At 45.3% G+C, this 23,567-nt stretch overlaps 1 long non-coding RNA gene across 1 annotated transcript in view; it reads left to right on the top strand.

The window, feature by feature from the left end:
- The first annotated feature begins 9,052 nt into the window (after window positions 1-9,052).
- The window catches only part of LOC148056475 (uncharacterized), a 66,638-nt gene continuing 52,123 nt past the window's right edge, over window positions 9,053-23,567 (top strand). Inside the window, exons 1-2 of the long non-coding RNA XR_015703226.1 lie at window positions 9,053-9,134; window positions 10,040-10,165. This is a non-coding gene — a long non-coding RNA (uncharacterized LOC148056475). The remainder of the gene's footprint in view (window positions 9,135-10,039; window positions 10,166-23,567) is intronic.

Raw genomic sequence — 23,567 nt, 5'->3', positions numbered from 1 at the left:
ATCACATAGTCACAGATATAATTATCCATACCTTCCCCACCTATATAAAGCAAAGCGTGTGTGTGCAAGTGTCTGAAGTACACACAGGGCTGTGGAGAGGGTGCCGGAGTATATGTGGGCCAGACCTGATATCTTCTGTCACTCCAGGAGAGCCCCTGTCCCCACAGCTCCATTAATAGGTACAATTTCTCACGCCGACTTGTTGCCTGAGGGCCTGTCACTAAATGCACAGATCAAACTGGAGATGATTGTGTGCTGACGCGGGCGCTCTAACACCTTTTGAAGTCCAGATGACTCACTTCAAGCTTGTGCCTTTTGGAGAGAGAGAGAGAAAGAGAGAGAGCATTACCAAGTATTGCTGTATCTGTCCCTCTTTCTATTTGGGAACTTTCATACTTCAAACTACGTCTGCTGTACGAGGGTGTTTTTGTGCACAGGAGGTTTTCCCCCTCTTGCACCATGCAATAATTCATGCTTGCCCAAAGCCATGATGAAACCCATCCACTGGTATGCTGGAGCGAGGGGGATGCTTGGGCTGGGCACCATTTCATCCTGGCTTTGGAGGGAGCTTGCTCCTATCTCAGAGCTGAGGTTGGGGCAAGGGCAGACTGGAGGCTGGTGCCGTGGTCTTTGGGGCTGGTAGAGCCTCCGCAGCCCCCTCCTCAAGGGAGGGTGTCTTCAAGGGGCTTGGTTTCTGCCTTGACTCCAGCTCTTTGGTTTTATGGAGATGCCTTCAGTTGACAGTGGTGGTATTTGGGAAGTTCATCCCTCTGCTCTGAGGCTGCTTGAGGTTTTTTCTGTGCCCTTGAAAGAGAAACACGCTGAAGCCGCAAGAGGTCTTGTCCTCCAGCCGCGTGGGGACACTGTAAGGTGGCAATATCCTTGTGTGCGAATGGGAGAGGGTTTTGAAAAATTCAATTTTACAAGAAAATGCTGAACTGCTACTGAATATAATAATTAATCCTGATAGATCTGTTGGAACCCTGTGGTGTGTTTGCTTCTGCTCTAATTCATGCCGAAAGGGGGAAATTTTGCAAGGGTTGTTTTCTTTTCTGGCAAGATAATGTCCCTACTTTGTCTTTTCCTTTTTGATTAACGTAAAAGAGCAGAAGAAAATTAACTTGCTACTGGACTAATTTAGTGGATGTTTCAGCATGGAGCACGTTTTGATTGCCGAGTATTACCCTGCTGTATGAGAGACCAACAGGGGACATTGCAGGGTTTCCTGATTTACTGCTATTTTGGGCATTGCCAGTTTGATAGGACCTCCAGTTTTTTGGTTTTTTAAAGGTTGCGGGGGAAGGGATGGGAAGGAAAGAAAAGGCCTCAGTCAGAAAGAGGCTTTGTATTCCTGGTTTTCCTGGTCTGGATTCAAGTGACATTTTTCTGCTGAATCCATTACCATTAGTCCATACAAGCGACGCGCCAGATCCTTTTGTCCTCCAAAGGCTGGAGCAGCTCTCCCCTTTCGCATGGGGAGGGGTGCTGCAGCGCTGAGCCAAGCCGCATCCCATCTCCGATAAACTTAATAATTAGCTTCCCTAATAAAGCACTTAATCCGAATACATGTTTTTACTAATTGCAACAGGAAGTTTTGTCAGAGCGGTTTACCTACTGCTGCGCCCAGTGCTCCTCACAGGCCCTGGGAACCGATACCCACATCTCGACCAGAGCCCTGGGCTTCAATTAGCCCCGGCAATTCAGAAGGAAAACAATTCTCCATTTTCTCATTAAAAGATGAAAGAGAAGAACCTTCATTTCCCCCCCCCCCAGCTGTTTTTTTTTAAACACTGAGTGATAATTTTGCACTGCGAAGAAGCTGCTCCGCTTTCATGGCCCCTGATTAGGAAAGACAATGGGATTAGTTCAAACCGAGTTGAGAGGCCTTGGTGACTCCTTTGCTGACTAAATTGTGGATGAGGGTGGATAATGGGAGATTGATTAGGGTTAATAGACTTATTTTTACAGGTCACGCCGCACAGCACTCTGGGTTGTGGTGCTCCAACACATATTATTGCAAGCCATAAATCAAGTGGCTTGGAGGGACTTCAGGGCTCCCTCCCTCCGAATTGTTGGTGAACAATTGACTTTTGTCTCCCTGTTGCTAGTGCTACCGCTTCTGCCCCCTCTCTTTTGGCAGGGCCTGATCCTGGGGGGGCTCAGCACCTCCTCCCCAATGGCCAAGCACCCTGCAGAGAGGAGCCTGGTGCTTTGCCATGTTAAGCACCCCCCAGGATCCAGCCCCAAAAGAGCTCGATTTGGACAGATGGGGAAGTGGGGGGCAGGGAAGAGAGGCTGAGCTTTTTAAAGTGCGTTTTGTGAGTTTTACGCTTGGGGATGAATGGGAACCTTAAAACCAGCTCTGTGGGACTCCCAGGTTTGTTTTCTCTCATTTCTAAGGTTACTGAGTGTGTTCCAGCAGCTGGAACAACTGCGCGGGGCTGTCAGTCCCGCTTGTGCTCCATCAAAACGCCTCCAGCCGGGAGGTTTCCAAAGCGGTGGAGGGGGAAGGAGTGGCAAGGGGGGCAACGAATTCCCACAAGGTTTTCAGGCTGTTTTGGCTCCAGCGTCTAAACGTGACCAGAGACAGCACATGAAGAGTCAATGCTACTTGTAACCCAATGGGAGCTCCACTTAGATTTCAATGCCAGGTCACTGCTAAGCAGGGTTATTTGTATATATTGGATATTGCACATGTATAGTTTTCATTTAGAAAAGCCCAAAAGGAATGTTTTCTAACAGGTGGCGAAGGTAGGAAAAGCTTATTCTGTGAAATGCATAGCAGGGTTTCTTTCAAGCAGGGTAAGACTCTGGTCTGTCTTACACCAGGAGAAATCTCTGCTGCCTTGCTGGAGCTTTATGTTTTGCAAAATGTGAGTTATTCTGGTTTTATATTGTCGTACCTTGATCCCAAATGGGAGATCTCTTTTTCTGCAATGGGCACTAGCTCAAAGTACATTGTATTACTCCACTGCAATTCATGCTATAACAAACTGCAATAAAAATCCCCTCCGACAGCATGCCACGGTGTTACAAGTGATTGCTGCCATAAGCCATATCATTAAGTGCCAGGACTGTGGTAAGTACTAGAGCTAGCTGGAGATTTTTCCACTGGAATAATTATCTAAAGGAAAGCATCCTGTTTGCAAAATCAAAATTTTCCATGGGGAAATGCAGAGGTTTGCTATTTTCCTCTCTCTCTGCCTTTCACTGCTTCCCACACAGGCACTGTCACATCAGAAATTTTCAATTATTGTTTTCCTGAGAAAAGAGATGAGGTTTACTGGACTTCAGGAAACTCTGCACCTATGCATGGAAATGCCGTACAACACGACTCTTCGCAGTCTCTCACAGCACCTAATGCCACGGCACGTGGGGTGCCGCGGGCAATGCCCCTTGCCTTCAGACAGGCACCGCTGCTCCCACGGCACTGTTGGCACAGGACACACCAGTGCAGTTACTGGTAACGGTCACAGCTCTGCGGCCCCTGGAGCACACACAAACCAGAAAATCATCCGGTGGTCCAGCCCGCTCTGACAGCAAGATGCCCTCGTTCAAGGTGGCAGACAGCAAAAGCAGTATGTACTTTCCAGAGAAAATGCTGACGTGATCTCTAGGTGTTTCTGGCTAGAGATTAAATAGAGCAACCAGTTTTACCTCCTTAGCATTTCTAAAGGGCTGACTGCTGCAGTGTGAATGTGCTACGTGAGAATTGCCCTGTGATGATCTGATCTTTTCTAGCCTGCTTTTCCAGGCTTTCTCTGCTTTCTGCACCTCGCAATGTGCACGCTAATTGAAGCTTCAGGGAGATATTTTTTTGGCCATGCAAGGATATGTGGAGACTTTGTGAAAATTGTCTCCTCCAAAGAGGATATAGGATTAATTTCAGCATGGATCAGGTGTCATGGACTTGCATGGTTTCAAAAACAAAAGCAGGCAGACATAAATGTAAGCACGGTAACCAGCTGGTGTATGGATGCGCTAACCTGCAATTGTGGGATCTTTGCTGTCACTGTAATCGTAACAAATATATTACTAGCTTGTAGCACCTTTTGTCTGAAGATGATAAAGTGCTTCACCAAAAAAAAATGCCTTGGAATACTCCAGAGAGTTTTTTCTCTCTATAGTTGATGTCTGTGTTTGTGAATCTGAGTCAGCAAGCAGTTAAATGATGTGCCTGGCATCATCTAGTTGATCAGTGGCAAAGGTCTTCGAGTTCAAAGCTCCTTCACTCCCTGGATGGGTCTGGCAACATCAAGGGCTTCAGTGCAGACAGTTGAGTGTAAAGAAATTAAAAATCCCCTTCCTAAACTAAAGCACAGTTTGCATCATAAAAATTTTGGTCATCCTGCCAGAGGTATTTGCCACATCACACTTGGCAACATCAAACGTATCTGTCCAGAGAACATGCGAATGTCTGTCCAGCAGGAACTGCTCAAAGGCATGTAAATACAACAGCAAAATGAGATCATAATCCCAGTATTGCACCATGCATTGGGAAATGCCAGGGTGATCGGTGGGAGGAACAAGTTCAATTCTGATTGCAGAGTTACTGCAGCCTGCCCCAGGCTGGGTAAGCTGCGGTGTTTTCTGCAGGCAGGATTGCAGCGTGGAAGGCATATCCTGAGCTTCACTAACAAGGTGCTTACTTATGGATGGGGTAATTGGGAGCAGCCTTTTTCTGTGGGTTTCCCTCCCCTCTCTTGGACAGAGGCTTTAACTGCTCTGCCACCATCCTCTCCCCAACATCCATTCAAATATGGAGCCACCTGCAAATATACCTCTTCATGAGCACTCCTGATGAGTCTCTCATTTCCAAAAATGTCCTTGCAAACAACGTTTTCCTCCTGTGAATGTTTGCAAAAATGAACCAAAAGATTCCCCGTGCTGCTGGAATATGTTTGCATTTCTTTATGCAAATCGAGAACTGCAAATAATTTTTGGCAGTCTTGTCCTGGCTCACGGCAGTAAAGTAACAACAGAATGTAGGTGAAGTCTATGACAACGTTATAATAACAACCAAATCCAGGCAGATCAAGCATGTATATCACATGTTATGTCTTCACTACAAAAGGAGAGGTGTTTTTACACGGAGATAATTAACTGGAGATATCTACCTTGGTGTACTTTGCAAACAGCGATAAGATAGTGTTACCTAGATGTGACTGGCTGGCTTTATCTGGACTAGGTATATCTAGGCAAAATCTATAATTCTTTGTCTAGACAATGATCTCACAACAAGAGAATGAACTTTAATTAGCTGTTTTGATGGAAAAAAACTTTTGTGTAATGGAGACAAAGCCAGAGCACTTATGAGCAACCCTACAATAACAAACCTGTATGTGCATAAACATAGCAGATAGGGAAGAAGGTGGCAATAGCAAGAAGATTTCATTTCAAAGTGTCAAGCAGTTATTTGAGATGCTGGCAAGCACCTGCCTTCATAACAAGGTCAAAGGCAAAATTTGCACCTCTCTACCCACAGCTCATGTCGAGAGGAAGGAAAGACAGGGAGTATTTCTCTGTGTGAGCCCTGCTCATTGCACAGAGGTGAATGAAAAAACCACATGGCTATGTGTTTAAAGAGCTATCAGGGGCTGCGGTAGTAAAGTGCTGCTGGGGAAAGGAAAAGCTTTAGGTCATCCCTGGTATCCTTGCAAGACAATGAGTGGCCCAAATCTCTGCCCTTAGTGCGATCATGGGCCCTGAAATGCCACAGTCAAGTCTGTTTTATCTTCTTTAAAAAAAAAAATTCTGTATTTTTAGGCTGCTTCTGTACAGAGCGCAAACTCGCTGACATAGCTGCCTTCCCCAGCTGCCTGCTACAGACCCTTCAGGGGTTTTCCATGGACCCCCCTGGCACTGAAGCGCTGAGTATGGTATGTGATGCTCAACAACTGATGTCATAGGAAGGCAGGCTACGTAATCCAAGAGGTTGGACTTTTCTGTTTTCACAGCCCAGCTGTGGTGGAAACGTGACTTCTGTTAAGTGTGAATAGCACCTAGCAAAGAAAACCAATGCTCCAGAAACATCTTCGTTTCCCTTTGTGCAAGAAAGAGGAGGAAAACAGCACAAGGCATTGGCTGTTCAGTACAACTCCAGCTCTTGATTTTGCACCATAATGGAGTCCAGGTTGATGAAAATCAGTCTTGTTTGGATGAAATATAAGTCCTGGTGCTTGATAAGATCTTGGTAAGACTGGTATTATTTTATGTTTATGTTCCAGTACTGACCAGAGCCCTCCCTGAATGCAGACCCTCAGCTTTATACAGGGATAGAGCAAGAAGCATCCCCTGGACGGAACAGCTCACAGCCCTGGTGCTGTTACTCTCTCTGCAGCATCGGTGTTTTTTCTCACAGCTGCTTCTCCCAGTGCTCTGCTGCTGCCTGTGAATGTCCATGTGCAACGTGTCCACCACGCCGGGGAGGTCGGAGCAATCGGAGAGTGTGCAGGACGTGGCACAGGGGGAAGAGCACAGCAAACAGCATGCTCTTGCTGACAACTGCCAAGAAAGTGCAAAAATAAGCAAATCTGAAAAGCAAGTGTCCTGTGTGATTAGCAGTGCTTTGCATACGGATGAGAAGCTAAGCTTGAAGCAGTTCTGCTCTGGAAATGGCTTTACATGCTGCTGGTGCCAGCCCAAGGCACAGAAATGGCTGCATTTCTTCCCAGCACCATCACTGTAGTTCCCCTCTGAGCTAGTGAACAGGGGCTCTGGCCACAGTACTTTCCAGATGGTTCAGGCTCTGCCACTGCACTCTGACCTGAAAAGTGCTGGGAAAGAGTCTGAGCTGGGGCTGAGGTTGTGCCCATGGTTTTAGGAGGCTTAGGAGGCCAAGCAGGGCCCCTACTCGCTTTGGGCTCCTCTGTAGGTAGACCCCTCCTATAGGTGATACAGAGCCTAAATGGGCTCTCTTGCCCTCTTAAGGCACCTGTCTCCCTCCATTGACTGTGGTGAGACCCAAGACCCTTACTGTGGGTGTCTCACTCATAAGCCAAAATTAGATGGTTAGACAGGTGCAGGAGGTCTGTGGCACAGAGGAAAGCCAAGGAATTGCTGCCAAATGTAAAGGCACCAAATCTGGAAAAGGGTAATTCAAGGAATATGTCCTGTCTGGCTGAGTTTTGTACTTCTGTTTCTAAGGACTTTGGTCAGGTTGGGGTTGGTGCTAGGGGTGATCCTGAGGTCATCGACCTGCAAAGGGGAAGCAGTGGGTGCAGAAGGGAAGAGCTGTGGGGAGGTCGATGTGTTTGCACGTGGCTACCACACTTGCAGCATCTTGTTTAGACCTCATATCATTTTAGAAATGGGGAGTTGTCACAAGTTATCACCCAGCCCATGTCCTGTGAAAGAGGACAAACAGGCCTGCTGCCAGGTTACGCCAGAGTCTGTCCACAGGTATCCACCTCACAGCATTGAAAGCCTGAGCTTCTCTGGCCTGTGTTAGAGGTGTCACATTATCTCATTCAGGGCTGTTGAGTTTATTCTCTGTGCAGAAGGTTATTCTCATGAATAGTGGCAATAAGGCTGCTCTGCTCCATCCAGTCCCCTGGTGTTTTCTCTACATCCCACGATAGGTTTTGCTGCAGAGAGAAAACCCAGAGCCACCCTGACACAGGCCATGCTCCCAAGGGATATCCCTGGGAAATGAATGGAAGAGCTCAAAGTTTTCCATTTTTTTCTGAATCAGCTCTCACGCCAACTGCAGCGCATGAGATATCTCTTGGGGGGACCTTCTGCTCCTCTTCAAAGGAGATCATTAAATACATTTCAGCTTTCGTGTCGACTTCTGTGTGGACTCAGATCATCCATCAAAGATGACTTTTGATCAAACTCCCCTTGGGAGGGACCTCTCAGTAGTAGACTTGAACTCAGGAGGGACAAAAGAAAGACAAGATGAGGAAATAATAATACACTTTAAGTATTGGCCTTCATTAATATCTTCAATAAACAAACATGTACATCTGAATATTACTTTCTCTTACACACCCACTATTATCACTTAACTGTATTCCACATGAAAGCACACTTGTCATAAGCCATTTCAACTCCCCTCCCAAGTTAATATATTAGCACTCATTTCATTTGCATTTTAATGGTGAGACTACACTTTTCAAATAAATGACTGCACTTTATCAAAGGATTACTTCATTTTGACTGTAATGCTGCTCTGCCATGCGGGAATCAGGGAGTGCGGAGGTTGAAAAAAGCCCTGCAAAGCAGACCCACTGGGTTCAAGAGCACCAGCTCTGCTCTTTACAACTCCATCTTCATAATGAGGGGGAAAATAGCGATGTCGAAATGTACTGGCTGCTGCTCTTTGTACTGAAGGGAGATGCTGATTATGTGATTTCACTCCCGCATTTTGTTACGTGCATGGACTCCTCTTCTCCAGGGAACATCATTAAGGGCTATAGATGGCCTGAAATGAACCTGTGGATAGAAATCCCTGCGGTTTCTCTCTATCCAGGCTTTGAATCTCCACTGTGTAGCTGAAGCCTGTTCTAGTGTTAGGCCTGTTTCCCCAGCAGATCAGAGCAGTTTCCTATGGAGATGGGGTAGGATCCAGCATCCCTGACTCAGAGGAGGGGGTAACATGGTGACCACACTGTGAGCTCAGCTGGAAGGTTCTAGGACCAAAAAGGCCAAAATATATAGATAAAAATAAAATTATCCTTTACTTTAAGAGGTAGAAAGATACACAAAGCTGCACATGGCATGCTAAATCTTTAGGTAGCAAACAAAGTAAGAGAAAACAGGAATGCAAAATGCAGTCTGCATAGCAAGAAGCTCTGTAACACTGCCTGCCCTGCCTAAAGCAGCACTGAATTCCCGCTTTTCCAGGGGAACCAACCAGGATATGTTTGGATGCTTCTGGTATTGATACCCAGCCCGTCCTAGCATGAAACATTTCTTGGCCACACCAGGTCCCAGCATGGGGGCTACTGATCCTTCAAGGGAGCCAGCTGGGCTACTTGGCTCCACCTGTGTGGAGGGTGGAGGGAGATAAAGGTGGAAGCAGCCCCAGCTGAGGGTTTTTGGGGGTGGAGGGAGGTGTGTCATGGCAGCCCTGCAAGAAAGCTGCTGAAAAGGTCTGTGGGTGGCTCGTGCAGAAGGCTGAGCATCAGGAGGTGTGTATGTGGTGGGGGTTTGCCTGGGAAGGGGGTAGAAATCCATGAGCTTAGAGAGGCAGCCTGTTCTAAAGGGTTTTTTCTGGTTGGTTATTTTATTCTGAAGTTGGTTATTTTATTCTCCTTGCACAAGTGCTGGGAGAGTTTGGAGATGGTGAGTGTCCCCAGGTACTATTTTCCCATTAAGTTGAACACCTGGCTGGTTAAGTGCTGCTTACAGGGAAATGTGGTATAAAGTTGCACAGGTTTGGTGCTTGCTGTTTAATACTAGGCTGTGTAAGGTTTCTCTAGCTAAAAAAAAAAAAAACTACCTACCACCAAATTTTAAATTCCCTCCTTTCCTATGATTGTAATTCCATTTATTAGCTTTTGCTTGCTGAAGAAAGCTGTGGTTCATAAAGCCCCAGTGACTGGGTAGGCAATCAAAATGTCCTTAAACATTAGTAAGTTTTATTTCAAAACTTAAGGCAATCTTTAGCTTGAATTGGAAGAAAAGTGAGGTGTCAGCTTCCAGTTGTTGATGGGAATGCTGTTGTGGCAAATACTGAGGGGGGAAAAAAAAAAAAAGGAGAAAAAAAAAAAAAAGTGTGTGGATTAAACCCAGCATTAAATGGAGGCAGGGTAATGCAGTGATCTAGAGCCATTATTTGCAACCCAGGCTGTGATAATGAAGGATGCTGGGGAGCTCTAGTGTGTGAAATGTTGGTGGGAATAATAGAAATCTCTAGCAGCTTTTTTTTTTTTTTAATCCTCTGCTACAAATTAGTATGTTGTACTGACAGACTGAACCATGAGCTGCCAAGGAAAAACACCCCCACTGCCTGTTTGCAGCAGGGCTTCATCCTGGGGAAAATGCAAGTGTCTCCCAAACTGGTTATTGATTAGAAATGCTTTATTTCATCTAGAGTTTACATGCTGGCAGAGTTTATTCAGCCTTGGAAATGAAAGATTGTGGGTGGCAGCAGCAGACTCTTCTGGAGAGGCTCCAGGCTCAGGCGCTTGGTCCCAGGCTGGTGGATGCTCCTGCAGAGGTGAGCAGATTTCTCCTTCCTTGTGTCCTGTGGTTGCACCCCGTGAGTCAAAGGCTCTCTATGCTAGTCAGCACCGTGGCGCAATAGGAGCGACCTGTAGGGATAAAATCCTGGTGCTGAGGAGCTGAATTTCATATTACCTACCTTTTAGGGCTTTTTATGTTCAGATGTTTTTAGTCTGATCTTATGGATTGGTCTCAACTAGAAGTTGGGGCGCATTAGGTACATCTTCTGTTAGGGGTTTTGCTGCCATGGGATGCCCCCATTTCTAGGATGTGTCTTCCCTCGCAGTCTAGATATCTGTCCCTCCAGCCCTCCTGTGCTGAGGAAGAAGGTACAGGACAGCCCTGTCGTGGTGCAGCAGGCTGGGTGTGTTATGGCTGGGAAGAGTTGTGACAAATTGGCTGATTAATTGCCCGGAGGACTCTGCACAGAGATTATAGGCATTGCTGGAAGGTCTGCTGGAAATTGGGGTTCACTTGGGGATGAAGGAAGGTGAGATGGAGCCCACAGGACAATGGGGAGAGGGCAAAGGGATACCAGCAGTGGGTTGCTCTCCTACTGCCAATTTGAAGTAGGTAGGGGAAGCCCTGATGGAAATCATTAGCTTCCTGCTAATTCTGCTGGTGAAGTGCTTCTGATTTAGCCCTGGGGTGTGTGTGGACCCTGAAAGAGCCCAATAACATCTGGGCTGTAACTTTTCTAGAAGGGCACAGAAGAGAGGGTCTTGCTAGTAAACTCACCCAGTGCTCGTGCAGGTGGCTGGAGAATAACTGCAGCAGTAAGGCTGAGCACAGGCAGGCATAAGGACCCATCACTGGGGCCTCGTGGCATCTGCTCCTTGCTGACAACTCTCCCTGCTGTGGGTTGCACTGAGGTGACCAATCTGCACCTTTACTGGCCTGGTGCTGGCAAACCTCCAGCAAATATCATGGACCTAACCTGTTATTCATCAATATTTTAATTGTTACACTTCTTACCACATGCCTCAACTATTTCATAAATGCTGGCTCTAAATCCCCTGAACATATTTAAAATAATTCCTTAGGCATGCATGGACAGAGCTGCCTGCATTCCTCCTTGGTTATATATAATGCTGCTGAAGCCTGGGATGACTATGGCTGTCTGTATTTATACCACAAAATCTCTTTTGCATTGCCTGGGATTTGTGTTGTGTAATTCATGTGGGCTGCCCAAAAAGCTGAAGCAGCCAGCAAGACTTAGTGATCGCTCCTATGAGCCTGTAACATGAGGCTCTTGGCAACATGCTGCACATACACATGCATCTCCAAGTAGTGGTAGGTAGTACACCTCCAAGAGCACAACTTGAGGAAAAATCCCTTTGCTGTGATGTTTTGCACATATTTGGGGACCTGCTACTCTTGCTGGAGACTGACAGATGCTGCCATGGCCCCTGCTCTGCCCTGTTTGATGGATGAAAGGTACAGCTCCACAGGGGTTTCCAGCATGGTCCTGGTCCTCACTCCCTCTTTGTTCAGCTGATGTCCTCAGATGGCAATGGATGGCCTTTGCGCTCTGACCCTCTTCCTTCTCTGACCAGTGACTTTTAAGTGCCATCCATCTTCCCCTGGGTTTCACAGAGTGGAGAGCAAGCGGGCTCACCCCAGAGGGGAGGTTTTTCCTCATCCTGTGCGTTGATGTTTTGGAAGAAGTGAGCATGCAATGTTATCATTGAGTCTTGGCACTAACACTCAGTGAGCATCATGGTGGCAGTAGACAAGTCTTTTGCTCTCCTCTGCTTCCATTGCCCTTGGTATCTGTTGCTTTTGGTAGCTGGGGCAAGTGGGGGTGCACCTCTGAGGTGGTTTGTCTTTTCCCTTGAGAAAAGAAGCATGGGGTCAGGCCATGTCCCATCAGTATGGGAGAAGATCCAGCTGAGCCTGCCTGTGTGCATCATGCTGAACCCCAGTGGTAAACGATGGTACTTGGGTCCTGAGATGAGCCTGTTGCTCTCCCTGGGTGCTTTTCATGCTGTGTGTAAACTAAGGGAGAACTCCAGAGATCAGCAACAAGACAGCAGAGCATGCCATGCCCTGGATACAAAATAAACTATAATTCCATGCTGTGCTGTAACCTGCCCATCAGCTGATCTGAGGAGGATGGTGGTGTCCCCTGTTTATAGCTGTGGAGCTGTGTTGTGGGCAGAAACCTGGTTAAGGGAATCCAGGAAACCTCTGACAGGTTAAGGAGTTAAATTTATGGTGTGCTGAAGAGAGACCTGGGCAAGGTGACCTTAGCTAGGGCTCAAACTGTAGTGTCTTCTCTCAGCTGTAGACAAAATCAGATGCCTGCATGTGTGGTAATGCTTAATATCTACCAGTCCCATTGCATCCCTAAATGAGAACATTCAATGCCTGTAGAGTAGCATTTATATAAGTAACTGTTAGCACTTCTATTTGCTGTGCATGTGCAAAAATTAAGAGCTATTTTTTTTGAAAATTGGACCTAAGATTTGCATGTCAAAGGAACTGTAGAAAGTGGGCTTTCAAGAGGTTATCTAGTCCAGCCCCTAATCCATGTGGGATCAGCTCCACTTTTCTCATCCTGAGAGATTTTTGTGTAACTTATTCTTACAGGATTTCAGTGATAAGAGTTTCAAACCTCCATTGATAACTGGTTTAACTGAACACCTGGCCTTAGTCTCCTGGGTAAATGGGAGTGGGATCCCAGCTGGGTGGGAAATTATCCGTGCTGTGACTGGGGAGAAGTCTGTGGTTCAGGGCTGCCTTGTGTGTCTGTAGCCACATGTGTGCGCCAATATTGGGAGTTGCTTGGGAGATGCCCCTGCCCTCCTAGGAAAACTTGTGCCTGCAATGAAAAAGAAGCTGTGACTAAAATGTTGATAAGTGATGTGCTAATGAGAAAGAAGGGATTTCCCTTTGGGAATAACTCTTATTTTCTGTGTCTGCATCTCCAAAAAGGGGGGACGAATTTTTCCTAAGAGCAGGTTCCCAGGGGAACCTGTCACCTTGACCCCAAGTATCTTCCTGTAACAGCTACATTTAAAATGTGCCAGGCAGCTTCTAATGTAATGTGTGCTCTACTTACTGCCTATGATGCATATTTTTAAATAAAGCCATCACATGATGCTAAACTGAATGCCTTTGAGAAATCCAAGCGCACACTCTCAGCAGAGCTGGCTTATCCAGCGAGCCTATAATCTTGTCAAAAAAAGGATAGCTTGATTTGACAACTTCACCAAAAGCAGGGTTTACAGTGACTTGCACTCTTTGTGTGCTAGCCTGTAATTCCCTGGTAGTCTTAAATGTACTATTCTTCTGCACTGGCATCAGGGCTAATTGTGCTATAGTTCTGCAGGTTGCTTGTTTTGCTCTTTTAAATGTTGGAGTTATGTTACTGCTATCTAACCCTTTGGGACTTCTTGAAGTCTTGAAAAGCTAGAAATAAAAATCACAGGTCCAGAGTTCCCCAGTCAGGTCTTTTGAGACTCTTGGGAGTAACTACATAGTGCCAATAGATTTGATGTGGCTTCATGGTGTTAGCTCTCATTCTCCTCTGTTATACAGCAACTAACACTAGATCATCCCAATTGTACTCCTGTCTGGCCTCGAAGTGTACGACTCCATGAATGACTGTGCTGAGGGAAAGAAAATGCAAAAGAATGAGTGAATATGCCTGAATTGTCAATAAAATAAAACTATTACAGTACTTTTCCAGCCTCCAAAATTAAGGCTACAGATGATAAAACAGCTCTGGTGCCACGAACCCTTTTCAAGCAGGGTTTTATTCCTAACCCAGGCTGGATTTGAGCAATTGTACTGTACACTCCTCCCATTTCCATAGCAAGAGAGCTCACATTTAATGTGTGCCTTATGGGGGTTTCTTTGCATCCTTAATGCCTTGCCATTCAATAGCTCTGTGCTTTGCAGGACTCTGGAGATGAAAGAACCAATATTACTTCGAAGGTTATTTCTAACACAGGAGTAGTTAAGAAACTGTCTGCACACAAATGACAAATTATTGTAATCTGAACAAAGAAAGGGGTAGTAAAGATCACATCAGCTGAAAACTTAAAGGAAGCCATAGACAAAGATGAAAAGATGGATTAAAAAAAGATCTCTAATGCTCCCAAATGCAGCAATGTGGCTGACTGGTACAAATGAGAGATGCTGTAGAAGCAGACTGGAAGATGAATTGCCAAGTTCTCTTCTTTCTCCCGTGAGTAGCAGTGGGCCCTCGTGCAGCATTGCCAGGGCTCTGCCAGCCCCTGCCCCTGGAAGCCTCCAATTCACACGTGCTCACAGCACCAGGAGAGACACGTGTGCTCCTGGGGGCTGGTTTTGCCTGCTTTAACAGGCAGGAGAAGGCTGGGCTTGCACTGCAGCAGTGGCTGATTCTGCCTCTGCTGTGAAATCAGAAGGAAAATATTCCTGCGTGTGCATTTCTTTCCTAATCTCATTTCATCAGCCTGGCTTGCAGCTTGGTACCATTTGTTTGTGTGGTGGGAATAACACCGGTGCAGGAATTACTAAGTAGTGCTCTCGGGCTTGGGGATGTGGGATGACAGGCTATGGGAGTGCAGTGCTCCTTTCGGTCCTTAAAATCTGCAAGGGTCCTTCTGCTCCTGTGTGAGCAAAGGAAAAATTCCCCGAGGCCTGGGGAAGCCAGGATTTCACCTGGTAAACCTTCTCTCTGAGCTGGGGGTAGAGCAACTTCTTCTGGGTGGACGAGTCATGTAGTGGCTACTGGGTTCTGTTTTCTGGGATTCCTGTGTTAAAAGCAGGCGCTTGGTATGGAAGGTTGTATTTGAGTGAATGGCAGAGAGGATGTGTCTCGGTGTTTGCCAGATACAGGCTCCTTCTGGCAAGTGAGTGAGAAGGTGACATTACAGATGTGTCTTTTGACATTTCCCCTCTGGTCTTTGGGAGTCCCAGCAGCGCAGCTGTGTGATGCCTCGGTGGAAATGCTTCAGTTGATGAAAAGGGAGTTTGCTGCTGCTCTTCTTATAGTGGCTTTTTTCTGTTGGACATACCTCAGAAGTGTGTGTCATGTGAATGTGTTGGTGGAAGGATCTCTGGGAGCAGGCAAGCCTGGAGCTGGAGGGGAGAGGGGCTGAAGGAAAGCAAGAAGCAGCTGCGGTGGGAGCAGATATCCCTGCTTGCACAGCCACGGGTCCACAGAAGCTCACGGTAGCATTCAAAGCACTCCTGATAGAGAGGTTTTGGCTGTGGAAATTCAAGCCGAACCTCCAAGGTCTGCTTGGTTTGAGTGTGAAACCTTGATTTGCATTACAGTTTGCACTAGGCTTGCTTGGCACTTTGCCTGTTATTAATCAAACCTTTGCAGAGCCCGGCCTTGGTTTTAGCTTGGCAGCAGGACCTGTGTCTGGGCAAGTTTACCTTGGCTTTGCATTTCATTGCAGACCTCTGCTTGTGGATGGTAAATCAAATGTGTTATAAGTTTACAGAGGATCTGGACTGCATCTAATAATGCCATTACATTGCTTGTTCAGAGTTACGGGTGTGACAAGGTCATCCTGTCTCATAAAGATAGCATAAATATCATATTTTCTTGATTCCCACGGACGATAGTGGGAGGTGCAGGGATTGCTACAGTACATGGAGCATAGAGATCCCCTATGCAGTTTATCGATAACCATCAGTATCTGTCATCGCCTCAAACTTACTTTTTTCAAGTTACAAACTTAATGTGCATCTCTGTCCTGGCAGTGCTGAATACCTCACCTCCTCCTGATGGGAGTTTTGGGCCCCAGTGTTGTGCAGTGGGACAAAACCATTGCTGGGCTGAGGGGCAGCACCTTCTGCTTTGGGCAGTTCATGGTTTAGGGCTGGTGCTAATTTGGGGACTGCATGGTGGAGGCACAGGCCTTTGCCTCCTCCAGTTCAAACTTGCCTTTGGTACCCAGCCTAAAGAGCTGCTCTCACCTGATGAGGTCCCAGTGCTTTGGGACCTTGTCGTGCCCTGGCTGTTCCCCCAGACCAGCTCACCCTTGGTCCCCAAGTCTGTTTTTTCATTCCTTTCAGAAAGATCTGAGCCCTTTGGAGGTTTACACCATGGGGCTCCAGCTCAGGTCCCTGTTAAACCAAGAGCAAACTTCTCAGGGGCTTCTGCAGCAACTGGCTGAGCCTTGGAGTCCTTCAGTGCACCTCCTCCTTGAGCGCACGTTACTTTGCTGCCATACATTCCTCAACAGTAACAGCTCAAGTGCTGGTGATTCTTCTGAAGCCTGAAAGCCGTCTTGCACACATTGCACTTGTCATGCTCGCCTCTTCGTCAAGCTGGCAGCTGCCTTCTCTCCTCTGGAAAATGTGCAGTTGGCCAGTTGTGTGCCCATGGTCTGCCCTGGCTATGCACCTCTCCACGACAGAGGAGGAGCAGTTCAGCAGCTCAAGGCACAGATAGCTGCTGCAGTCACAGTTTCTCTACCTTGCTTTGATCGCAAGACTATTTCTTCTATATTTTTCCCCCATGGCTGCCACCACGTGCAGGTTTTTTTGCAGTAGCAAGTCTGGGTGTCTGCTGACACTTCAAAAAACAGGAGAAACCCCATGCTGTCAGCTCCTAGAGATGGATTTCTATGTTGTGCAGGCCTGTGACAAACACATGTTTCTAGTGATGCAGTGGTCATCGATACAGCTGTTGAGCTGTGGTTGCAGCGGGCCAAGAGGTGATGATATAAGAGGCTGCCTTTTTAGAGTGTCTGACATACTCTAGCGCTGTTCAAGTGTGGCTGCAGAAATCCCCGTTTCTGTTTCATGCCCTGTGAATAACCGAGTCTGAAAATTGTGGTGTCTTAACAACTGAGCAAAAATTGTGTGAGTTTTCCCCACACACACAAGTTTTGGCTTAAGAGGAGGACATGGAGGTGCAGTGAATTTTTGAGCTAGCTACCTTTCTCTGGGAAATTACATCTGTATCCACTGCAAAATTCTCCTGTCCTGGAATATAACAGCCTGGATCCTGCCATGGTTTCCACTTACCAATGTGTGCTGTAAGCCAGAGCAGACCTGGAGATCTGGAGTTTGACATAAGAAACATGGAAAACAGATGTGCTTTTGCTGTTCCAGTCCCAATGAAAAATCAGCAGAACTTCATGATGAAGTGTTGGAACTGTTGAGCGTAATAAATAGAAGTTTACCTAACTACATAGGACAGTATAGCTTCTGAGGTCCCATGGGGTCTATTGATTGTATTTAAATGATACCATCCATTTCCTATATACTCTAGAGGAGATTCAGGCTCATTAGTAGATCAGTAACGTTCTTCATTATCCATTACAGTAGTAAGCGAGCCAATAGATACTTTGCCTTGACACCATAATATTTAAGAGGGAGGAATTTGTCTGCCAAGTGCTACGTTGTCTTCTCTGTTTTAAATAAATAATAGATAATTAATCTCTTCTTGATCTTTACCGTCTCCTGATAATTTACTTGCCCTTTGATTGGGCAGATTTTATTTTGGTGCTTGACTGGGACTCTGGTTTGTAAAGGCCTTGTTATTCAAAGTGTAGAAGGAAAAAAAAATACAAGAATCACCATAAAGCAGGGCATGAAGGCTGCTTGTTAATAGGCATAAAGTACTTGGAGAGTGATTAGTGCCTTTCTGTTTTGATATTAAAATGGTGTTTCAGTGATAAATTAAGTCCCTGCTCAGAATGCCAATATCCATTTGGGGCCATTTGCGCTCTATTTATAGCAATGTGATGGTTCCTTGCTGCTAGGGCATCCTTCTAGGACAAGAGGAACTCATAGAGCATTACCCTGTCACCTGGCTAGATTCCTGCCAGGCTGCTATGGTTTTCCACTGTATTTATGTGCTGCCTGGCATTCAGGCCAGCTATGGATTGCCTGGACAGTGGATTGGTGAAATATTTTTGTGGAGTGCTGTTTGAGACGAGGTCACCTGCTTCCAGGCAGTCTTGAACTAAATACACATGGAAGGCTTAAAATATAAGTTAGGAGGCTCTTTACAAAGCTGAGGAACTTCTAATAAGTATGCTGTCTCTTTGTGTCCACAAATCCTTGGCAGAATATTTGGTGCTGACTGCTGGAGATCTAAGTCCTCTGTTCATCTGTGGGACCTTAGGCTGTCTTCTCCCCCCAGCGCTCAGTAATGCTTGTACATTAGGGTGCCCTAGCTGGGATACAGACAGTTAATGCAAAATAATCCATAGTGAGAGTTAGTGCCCTCTTCACAATGTTCCACAGTTGCCATTACACTGAAGAAACACTACTATATCCAAATAATAAAGATAATTCTTACAAATGGAGAAACAGAGGGGAAGAGTTGTCAATCTAACTTTAACAAGCGGTTACTGCCTGGGTTGACAGAGGGAATACCTCCATAGCTTCTGGGAGCAAAGGAAAACAGATATCCATTGCCACAACTGTTCATTCCGGCTATGTTTTAGCACCCTTGAGAAATACTTGTGTACACACCTTAAATACTCCCAGGCATATTGAACAAATGTGTTCAAATAGCTCCCCTGTTTAAACATGTCATTACTATAGGTTAACTCTGCATATGTATACTCTGCTAGGGTTAAAGGAGGGGTGGATTCCTTGTATTTAAACCTGCCCTAACTAAGTTTAGTATGTTCTATAAATAGCCCTCCCAAATACTTGAGCAATTCATGTTCTACTTTCTAAGTTCAGAAAAGGCCTCTTAGGTAGTGGAAATAGTGAAGGTTGTGGATGAAAAGAGGATATGAAAGTAACATAGAAATCCTTTGATATATCACTCGCTGTTCCTGAGGCATTTTCTTCTCCTTGTCTTGACTTTAAATTTCCCCTGTAGCATGTAAGTGAATCTACCTCCTAAATTTACACTTTAAAAAAATATTTTACCTTGCCTTTCTATGTGAAAATATACTTTTCTCCTGAGTTGTGCTTGGCAGAAATGGGGAAAATGCTATATATATAAAAAAAAAAATCAATCTAAGAGCATTGATTTGAATCTTTATAGAAACCATTTGGGCTAGTTTGGGCCCCTGCTGTGTTCATCTAGGGAACAATACACTGGCAAAGCAATGCATTTCATTTAAATTTAGCTACCAAAAATTAGGCATCTAGTAGTAAGCCAGTTGTTTAGGCTTCTGCGGTCAATGCTGCTGAAGGAGCACATCCCAGGGCAATTTGGCTGTGTTGTAGGAATGAATCGGCCCCTGAAGGTGCCTGACTCTTTCCACTGACCGGGAGGAGTCTAAATGATTAATGAGATTAGACACCCAAGGACTGATTCAGGTGTCTAAAGATAGGTGTCCGGTGCCATTTTAGACACAATATCATATGCAAGGTGTATGTAATGAGCTGGGAGATGCAATTACTCCGGGAGATTTGTGCCTTTACAGAAGAGATGTATGCCTCCCTTCTGGCCACTAGGAGAGGGATACTTTGGGAAACTTAAAATGTAGCTAGGTACTTGTTCAGGCACATAAAACCCATGCCTAATGATGAGAAACCTCAAATTTGGTGAGGTATATTGCTGACTCTATTTTACTGACTTTCCTAACCTTAGGAGCTGGAGTGACGTGGGTGAAATCCAGCCCTTTATTACTGCTGTTTAAAAAAAAGCTCATGGAGTTTGCAGGGCTTTGGGACGGCAACTTCCATAGACATGACCTTCTGTGGGCAACTGGATTTGCCCACAGGACTTTCTGTTTAGCTGTTTTCATCAAAGCCTTATGTCACTTCTGATGTCCTGATGCTCCCCAGTGATATTAGGGATGAGGTAGGGCTGGTCCCTTCAGGCCCAGGGTGCTGGTATATGTATACCCACAAGGTATTTCCAGAATCAATTGTATCCTGTGATTGTGTTGAGAATAACTTAATCCCACTGGCAGGTTGTTATTCCTTAAAGTTGTATTGCTGTAGGCGCGAGAGCATGCACACGAAGATGCTCCTAAGCAGGGGCAAGAGTGTACCACTGCACAACAGTCACCCTGAATTACTCCACGGAGAAATATGGTGAGACTTGGAGCTAGCAAATATGTCAGAATTGAGTCTATAGGCATTAATTGCAATGAAATGGTCAGATATTTGGCTGGAAGTCAAATAGTCCAGATCAGCTGCAGCGGCTCACCAGAGGTTTCCCTGCTTCCCTGGTCACGTTGCTTTACAACAGTTGAGGATTTAGCTCATGGTCTTTGAAGCAACCAGCAGTGAAGAAACAGGTAGAAAATAGACCCCTCGGCAACACCTGTAGCAAGCAACAAGTATATTCTTAAAGTTACATAGCAGCTTAATTAAAGGAGGAGAGGCCTGCCAGACTTAATTTATTTTTAAAAGCCCCATCAAATTTAATTTGTGAGTGCAGTTCTTCCATCTGCTTTCAGGCATTATCTCTGGAGTTCAGGAGAAAAACATATGTCTTGTGGTTAATAAGAATTTGTTTTAATGGATCATATGACTGGGTGATTAATAACTGCTCTACTCTGATTGTTCCCATTATAACGATAACATGCAGCCCTGCTGCCCAGCCCCAACCTATTGTCGTGAAAAAGAAATCATAAAATGGGAGATGAAAAATTCCTCTGGTTGAGATGAAAGCAAATGGATCAAGAGGCTGGCTGCACGGAGCTGTGCAGAGAAATCGGCTTCCTATGGTTCTTATTATTTCTCTTTTGGGATTATATATCAGATCATCAAATGTGCACAAAGCAGGGCACTTAAGTCTGTATTTAGACATGTAACTTGACCTGATGTCTGGCTGCCAAAGGCACTGTCTTGGCATCCAGGAGGTCCTGAGTAAAACCCTGCTCTCCACAGACTCCCTCTGTAACCTTGGGCAAGTCCCCTAAATCTCTCCAGATATAGCATCCACGCAGACATATTCCTAGTGCAGATCAGACTCTGACCTCACCAGATTTTCCTCTTTCGCTAGCTTGCTCCTGGTTTTAACTTCGTGTCACTTCTTCCAAGCAAAAGCTCAGCATCTCCATAGAGTTGCACCACATTTCCATGAGTGCAAATGAGATGAGAACGTGACCCTTCTGTTTAATGACCAACTGGTGCTTTCATTTAATGCAAGAAGCAAATCCAGAGCAATTCATCATATTTGCTTTCATGATACGCTGGCTGGGTATTAGAAATGTTGGGAGCTTTGTTGTTTGGCAGATATTCAAACCGGTTACTTCAGAGGAAATTCCACTTATTAAAAGAGTCCAGTGATTAGGTTATCATCATCTCCACTTCTCATTTTCTCTGTTCACAATGAAAGCTTGAAAGAGAGAAATTTATTTGGTTGTTTTTAAAGGCACGAGTTGAAATGTGCTCCCAGGCAGGAAATAAAGAGACATTATTACTTCGTAGCCCCCCAGGGGAGATGGCAGGCGGTCAGGCATGTGGTCCCCGGAGCCATAAAGCAACACAAACCGGAACAGGTAACTGGTGTCATTTTGGCTTTGATTTGCCTTTCCAGTGTTAACCTCATGTTAACCTTCAGAGCAAGAGGTCAGGGAAAGGTTGAAGCCTCAGATGCTGGAAAAAGGAACTTTGCCTGCCTGAAATGTGCAGTCCTCGCAAAGCCGATGAAGTTAGCCACAAATAATAATAGAAAAAGAAATTACTCTTGAATAACATTTCTATTTCAGCTGAAAATTCTCAGCCAATTTATGTGCAGAAGGAAAAAGCAAGAGGTACTTCAAAGCAGGGAATAAAATCAATGTCCCCCCCAAAAGCAGAGGGGAAAATTATTTTTTTTTTTTCTTCTTTAGAGCATTCACCATGCCCTTCTTCTCTCCATATGCATGTGCTTGTGCAATGCCCAGGCACCAGTGTTAGCATGGAAGGGCTGATCTTCTGCCCAGGCAGAAGGTCTGTTCATGGAACACCCTATCGTTCTGCTGTGCTGCAGCAACGACTGCAGTCAGAATTTGAGACTTAACTGCTCTCTGTGCTGGGACCTGGAAGCAGCAGACATGCTTCCTTGGGCTACAGGGTAGCTAACCAGAGCTTTGCTTCCCTGGTGCAGCCTTTCTGGGTACTGGGTGAACTGGCCTCTAATAACTCCCTTTTAGCTCCTGCTGCTTGAAATTACCATCTCCCCGAAAGCTTCCTTTCTTACTGAGCGATGGGAGAATGTGGGCACCAGGAATGAAGTGTAAAAGCTCTGATGTGGGCATGAAGCCTTTGTACAGCAACATAAAAATAGCATTGATTGCACAATTGCACCCATAAAAATGGAAAGAGAGGGAAAATCATAGAGTGCACACAGAATTTTTCATTGGCGGCTTCGTTATTTCCATAAGGGACAGACAGATGGGGCCAATTTGATCAAACTAGGAAGTTCTCTGCCAAGCTGCATTCATTCATCTGCTCTGAAATATTAGGTGGCATATGGCAACTGGTATTTTCTGATATATTCCTGCAATGGCATGATGATGACAGTGTCTTTGTGGTGAAAGATATGCAACAAAATGGGCAAAGTGGTGGAGCCGGGAGAGGCATTGCTGAAGGTGGCTCGTGGCTAGTGCTGGGGGACGGGAAGGGGGATGCAGGCTGTATGGTCCTCTGCTATCCAGATGTGTGATGTGTTACCTTAGGTGCTGTGCAAGAGCAGCTGTTTTGCACTGGTGAAAGTCTTCTGCAAGTATTAAGCTAATATTGAGTTATAAGATGTATTATTTATTGTTATCCTACAGCTTCTTTGGGACCCTTAAACATGAATGTGAGCAACTAAAATATTTGTCTTCAGGGAGACACTTTCACAGAGGGGGGGGGGAAAGGGAGGATTTTGATTTTTGTGTTGTTTTGGTTTGTCTTTTTGGTAGAATAAGTTTTTCATGTTAAAAAAAAAAAAATCCTCTAGACATATTTGGGCACAGCTGAAAGTCCTGCTGGACAAAGGTCTCTGTAGCATGGAGATGGTGTGGAGACTACTTTGGGCTTTCTTTCTATTTGGGCTGTTTGTTGTAATATCTATTGCCCCAAATTCTTAGCGGACTTGGAGATAGTATCTGTTATTTAAAGTTCCTGCCCTATCGCTGAGTTCTTGTCAGCACAGATTGGATTCACATGCTGAATTGGAAGTGTTTATATCTGAGTCTATCACCAGGAGCCCTGTTTTTAGTAGTCATCTCTATAGTGCACCTCTTCTCACCTGAATGTAGGTGAATCCTCTGCTCAGCAATAATTTCACAGCCCTGTACCTTGATTATCTCCCTTTTTTAAGGTGGATACAGTCAAGCACATCTTCTCAATTCCCTTTGAGATCCAATGTCACACAATGCAGTAAGCACAGAAAGTAGGTCTGTTTGGGAAATGCCATTTATTTTAAGTTAAATACTTAGAAGAAGATGATGAGTTTAATTATATATCCCATGGAAGGCAGGTTTTACTTTTATTTGAAGTTTTATTTAGACTTCTTTCTTTTTATTCTTGGTTTGTTTTTTATTTTATTT

This window comes from Nipponia nippon, unplaced genomic scaffold (genome assembly GCF_047370975.1).
Source record: "Nipponia nippon isolate SJK-2023a ecotype South Korea unplaced genomic scaffold, ASM4737097v1 scaffold_14, whole genome shotgun sequence".
In the NCBI taxonomy this organism is placed as follows: domain Eukaryota; kingdom Metazoa; phylum Chordata; class Aves; order Pelecaniformes; family Threskiornithidae; genus Nipponia; species Nipponia nippon.
Note: the sequence above shows the minus strand (reverse complement) of the source record. Positions and strands in the feature narration are given on the sequence as shown.